Below are 6,367 nucleotides of genomic sequence, written 5' to 3'. Positions count from 1 at the left end.
TTAAAAATGTATTCTCTTCTCACTGCTCCACAAGAACTACCTTTCCTTTTCTTCTCAAGCAGCTGCCGCAGAAGCTTACATGAATGCCAGTAAAATGCAAGTGGTACTAGAAACAAGGCTTAATTTAAAAGAATTCACCAGATGACTTAAACAAATAAACCTATTGGTTAAGCTTATTGTTCTGGAGAGAATAAACAGTGGGACTGGCCTTGAATTGATGGAATTCACTAGAATAGAGCAGGGCTGACAAATTGGGATAAAATATTTGGCAGTTGTTTTATCCTGGGACAGATGACCAACTTACTTTAAATTCATTTCCTGCAGCTGGTGAGTGGGTGGCCAGGTCTGTATCCTACCCATTGTAGCCAAGTAACATTTCTTGACTTTGACACGTTTCCCCCACTTGATTAGATTTTTGACAAAACAATGTATATCACAGATCATTTTCAAAATATTATTGCTTCTCCAAATCCTGACATTCTGGTATATATGAGGAGCTCTGCAGGCTCTAAACATGCTCAGAAAATGGGTCGTTTTTGACAAGCTGTAAAATTGACTCTTTGCCTATAGTCTCTAGGATGGAGCTTTATTAGTGGTCATTTTACAAATGCTATTTTGTCGGGAGCCTGGGTGGCTCAGTTGGGTAAGCGACTGCCTTCGGCTCGGGTCATGATCCTGGAGTCCCTGGATTGAGTCCCACATCGGGCTCCCTGCTCGGCAGGGAGTCTGCTTCTCCCTCTGACCCTCCCTCCTCTCATGTGCTCTCTCTCATTCTCTCTCTCTCAAATAAATAAATAAAATCTTTAAAAAAAATGCTATTTTGTCTTTACCTTTACATTTTTCCTTTGTAGCTCTAAATATTCCTTTGCTCAAATAATTTAACATAGCAGCATGGGGATGGGACAGTTGGAACAAATAATTTACAGAGATAATTATTGTGATTTCTTCTTACATTTGAAGTCATAATCTCATTAAGTTGGTTTTTCAAATTGAAATTTCATACAGAGTTGAAGTCATTTCAATGTGAATATGATTCTATGTAGTAAATTGGATCTGCAGAAATTCAAATATTCAGAAGTTATGAAACAAAAAATCAATTAGATATACAAAGGCTAATGACTCACTTGAGAAATATTTCAGGCCTCTGGTGCTATATATTAGTAACTGTGCCCCCACCCCCAACTCCCATTTCCTTTTGCTGTAGAGGCCCTTGTGACTGTTGTGTTTATTTACTGCTCCCCTCTCTTTTTTTTATCTTGCCTCTGTGATGTTTCCTCATTTTCTCCTAACATTTCTATCTATTCGTTCTAAAAGCCAGAAGTTTCCACAACGAGCTAACAGATCAGTTAAGAATTTTTATCCTTCGGCCTTTGTGCTAAATATAAATGTAACCCTTGGCATTTTATATTTCAAATTTGGGGCTTATTTTGCAGAATTTTCATTTTGTCAGAATTTTATTTGGAACTTAATTTTTTCTCTAGTCTTAAATCTGATTTTATGATTTCAGACAGAGGGCCACTGTCTTTTTTTTTTTTTAGATTTTATTTGTTCATTTGAGAGAGAGAGAGAGGGCATGAGCAGGGGAGAGGGGCAGAGGGAGAGGGACAGGAGCAGAGGGGGAGGGAGAAGCAGGCTCCTTGCTTCAATGCTGAGCAGGGAGCCCAGTGAGAGGCTGGATCCCAGGACTCTGAGACACTGACCTGAGCTGAAGGCAGGTGATTAAACCATTAACTGACTGAGCCATCCAGGCACCCCTGACAGAGGGTCTTTTTAAGGGACTGCTTTTTCCCATAAAATATTTATTTTAGCAAGAGCAAATAAAGATTTAAATAAGGGGAACCTCTAATTGACTTTCAACTGAGAGTCACAATTCTGTAAAGCAGAGGAGTCAGCTCACTCTGCTACTTCTACCTCACTTACTGTTACGTGGTCTTGGACAGGTTATTTAACATCTCTTGACCTCAATTCTCTTATCTGTGAAATGTGGATAATAATAGTGCCTGCTTCTATGATGGTTGTAGGGATTAAAAAAGTTAGTATATACAAAGTGCTATGACCCATACCTGGCACATAGCAAATGTTCAGAACATTTTTGGCTAGTGTTATTTTATCCTTGTTACCTCTATATAGATACTTTTTCCTATCCTTTCTACTTTTCTTTCTCCTTCCTCTATCCCCTTGAGTAAATAAGTTACTTCCAAGCATGCTGGGAGATTAAGAAGTATGATCTGGAGCTGTAGTTACAGTCTAGTCCTTATTATAAAGCACAATGTTTAAATCCCAAAGAAAAGAAACTCCCACCAAGACGACTTGTTGCACAACTCCAGGGGGCGCCATCCACCTTTGTAGTCAGAGTGACTATAAGCTATCCTTGAGATTGTGCAGTTGACAATCCATGTAGCCATACATGGTAGCTCTGAAGACTACCATTCAGTCACTTTAACTTTTTTCTTTTCCTTAGTCCTTTCATGTTTTTTTTTTCATATTTATGTAAATATGTATACTCACCAGATAACATACACACATTAAAGCTTTACACATTGGTTCCCCTATACAAGTCTCTTTTTTTCCTTTCCGAAGGTGTTGGCATTCAACCGGGAGTTGTGTATTTGTGAGCATGTAAGCTTATATTCATACCTATGTGTTAATAGTGATAGAAAAATATAAGTAGGAAAATAAAGAATAAATTACATTTACCAGGTTTTAAAATGCTCATAATTTATAAACAAGGTTCTTTTTCTTACTATTATGAATTGATTACAACTGGATCAAAGCAAAGTTTTTGAATAGAACCAAAACCTGAAATTAATTGAGCACTAAGTGATAGGGACTGATAGATTTCCTGCCACTAAATAAAAAGCATCAACAAGCTGGGATAAGCCTGACTGACCAACTCTTTCAGTGATGTTGACATCCACTTTCCGCTGTGTGTCTGTAGACACTGCCAGTGATTTGAGTCAATATAACATTTTTTATTATTGTAAATCAAATGCCTCATTTAGTTAGTTCTTTGGTTGATATGAGGAAAAAATGTTCTGATGAACTACTTCAAGAAATATCCTTTGAATTTTGAATACTGTGACAGCTTTTTTTCAATACAATTTATGACCAGTCATAGAGCTGCATACAGGTGGTATTGGATTTCTATGCATTCCTTCCTGCCATTGAAGCATCACAGATGTTTCCTTTATTCATAATGAGTGAATCCCACTGCCGTTCATGCACAAAGACAGAAGGCCCCCAAAGGACTGTGTAGCTCGAAGGAGTAGAAAAAGAAAAAAGCCTTGTTAATCTACAAATTTGATAATTCACCCTCAAATAATTGAAAGTTGGAGGTATTTGCATTAGAAAGGTGTGAATCGGGAATGCTGAAGTTCAACACATTCTGTGCTAAAATTGAAACAGGACTCATCAGATGGACTGCCGCATGTTTTATGATGTGCTTTTTTTTTTCAGTCTTTGGTAGAGAATTTCCCTACTTAGAGAGGAATTGTAACTGAAAATGAGTTAAAACTGTAACTTTACCTCTTGAGGTGAATATTCTCCTGCAATAATCTCTTCCTTCTCAAAATTACCATTCAGTTCCCTTCAACAGTCTTCTATTCAGCATTATACTATGCTATTTATAAGAATTCAAAGACGAATAAAACATGGTCCCTGTTCTTAAGTAATTTCCTCTCAATTCAGAGCATTCAAAGAAAATCAAGGAAACAAGGTATGGGTGGAGGAAGTATGGAGTAGGGTGTGGAAGGGGGGGCATTTGAGTCTTATTCTTTATAGCACTCCTTTTATTAATCACTGACAAATTTGCCTTCCCATACTTTCTTTTTTGCCAACTCTTAGTATTACCAAGCTTTCCTGTTTTTGTTTATAATAAGATATTCATCTAATAAATATGTATGGTAAAACTCTTATGTACAAGTAACTTTTTGGGTATTGTCAGTGACACAAAGTAATTGTCCTCCAGTAGCTCACAATCTATCAGTTAAGAAGACTGTCACAAAACACCTATCTCCAAAATTAGTCAACTGATGGCATTATAGATAGCATACAATTGGAACACCATGAAGTCAGGGTTTAGCATAGCAAATCAGGTTCTTGGTAAGGATTACACTACCAGTAAGCAACAGAATTGAGATTTGAGATCAGGTCTGTCTCCAAGACCAGTGTTTGTTTGTTTTTTACTTTAAAATTACCACACACAATATCATAAATATCAGGGTCTATCACAGAAATATGCAACATTAAAGTTGTTTTCAGCATTTCATGTGGAATTTCTACTAATTATAATTTTAACCAATTAAGTGTTCTTCAGAGCCTTTGTCATATTCTGATTTGCATATGACTAGAGAAAAACTTATTGATTCTTTGCAGTGCAGTAGAAAGAACATGAATCCTGAAGTATATTATTACTTAGGTTCTCCGAGCTTCAGTTTTCTCATCTATATAAACCTTGCAGTGTTGTGGTAGAGATGAAATTAAATAGTTAATGTAAGGTCTATAGGATAGCATTTGTCACTGAGTAGCCATTCCAGAAAGATGAGTTATCTTCCTTTGAGTTAAGAGAAAGTATGTCTTTAAGCCAATCTAAGAAGATACATATTAGAGTTGGCAAGGACTGAGGGAGTATCTTGTTTACTTCTCTTATTGTGCAGAGTTGAGTATGGAAAACCAGTGCTCAACTCTGATATGTTCTTCTCAAGGCTTTATAGATAGATACATGCAGAATCAGTTTATCATGTTTTTATATCCTCTCTATGCCTAGAGAAGGGACACCCTACTTCATGGGCACTCTGGAGAACTGGCCTGGATTTGTGGGACTATTGTCAACCTTTTATAGGTTCAGTAATAAGATTGTGGGAAAATAATTTGTGTTTCTTTAATCATTAATGATGTTAAACAACTTTTTTATTTATTGTTTCTAGCTTTATTGAGATATAATTGACAATATAACATTGTGGAAGTTTAAGATGTACAACATAGTGATTTCATATATGTATGTATTACAAGGTAATTAACACCATTAAGATTAGTTAACACATCTATCACCTCATAAAGTTATAGTTTGTTTTGTGGTGAGACCTTTAAAAATCTACTCTCTTAGAAACTTTCAAATATGCAATCCAGTATTGTTGACTATAGTCATCGTGCTGTATATTACATCCCCAGAATTTATTCATCTTATAAGTGGAAGTTTGTACCCTTAACCGTCATCCATTCTCTGCCCCCACTACCTCTCCCTTGCTGCCCCTTGAAACCACTAATCCATTCTCTGTTTCTGTGAGCTTGGTTTTTTAAGATTCCACATATAACTGAGATCATACAGTATTTATCATTTTCTGTCTGACTTTACCTAGCAAAGTGCTCTCAAGTTTCATCCATTTTGCTTTAAATGGTAGGATTTTCTTCTTTCTTATGGCTGAATAATATTCCAAAATTCATATGGAACCACGGAAGACCTTGAATAGCCAAAGCAACTTTGAGAAAGAACAAAGCTTGAGGCATCACACTTCCTGATTTCAAAGTATACTACAAAGCTATAGTAATCAAAACAGTATGGTACTGGGGCCGCCTGGGTGGCTCAGTTGGTTAAGTGTCTGACTCTTGATCTTGGCTCAGGTCATGATCTCGGTGTTGTGAGATCGAGCCCCATATTAGGCTTCACACTGGGTGTGTACCCTGCTTAAGATTCTCTTTCCCTCTGCCCCGCCCCTACCCCTGCTCTCACATACACTCTCTCTCTAAAAAACAAACAAAAAAACCCCCAAAACAAAACAAAAACCAGTTTGGTACTGGTATAATAACAGCAAATAGACCACTGGAACAGAATCGAGTCCAGAAATAAATATATGGTCAACTAATATTTGACAAGAGAGTGAAGAATATTCTATGGCAAAAAGAGTCTCTTAATAAATGGTCCTGAGGAGACTGGATATTCACATGCGGAAGAATGAAACTGGTCCCTATCTTAGACCACTGACAAAAATTAAGTTGAAATGGATTAAAGAGTTAACTGTAAGACCAGAAACCAAAAAACTTCTAGATCAAAACAAAGGAAAGAGGCTCCTTTACATAAGTCTTTGCAGTGATTTATGGATATGACACCCAGTGCACAAAAAACAAAAACAAAGATTAAAAAGTCGAACTACTCAAACTAATAAGAAGCTTCTGTTGAACAACTTACAGGTTTTTTGACCATATTTCTTTTTCTGTGACATGCCTGTTCTTTGTCTTTTACTTACTAATTTGCAGGAACTCTTGATAAATTATTTAAATTATTTAATCCTTTGTCCCATAATTATATCTTTTCTTTAGAAGATCTCTAGTTTTATCTTTTAGTTAAGGTTATCTTTTCCATACTCATGTT

This window comes from Neomonachus schauinslandi, chromosome 9 (genome assembly GCF_002201575.2).
Source record: "Neomonachus schauinslandi chromosome 9, ASM220157v2, whole genome shotgun sequence".
In the NCBI taxonomy this organism is placed as follows: Eukaryota; Metazoa; Chordata; class Mammalia; order Carnivora; family Phocidae; genus Neomonachus; species Neomonachus schauinslandi.
The sequence above is the reverse complement of the archived record's forward strand: the minus strand, read 5'-3'. Positions refer to the sequence as shown.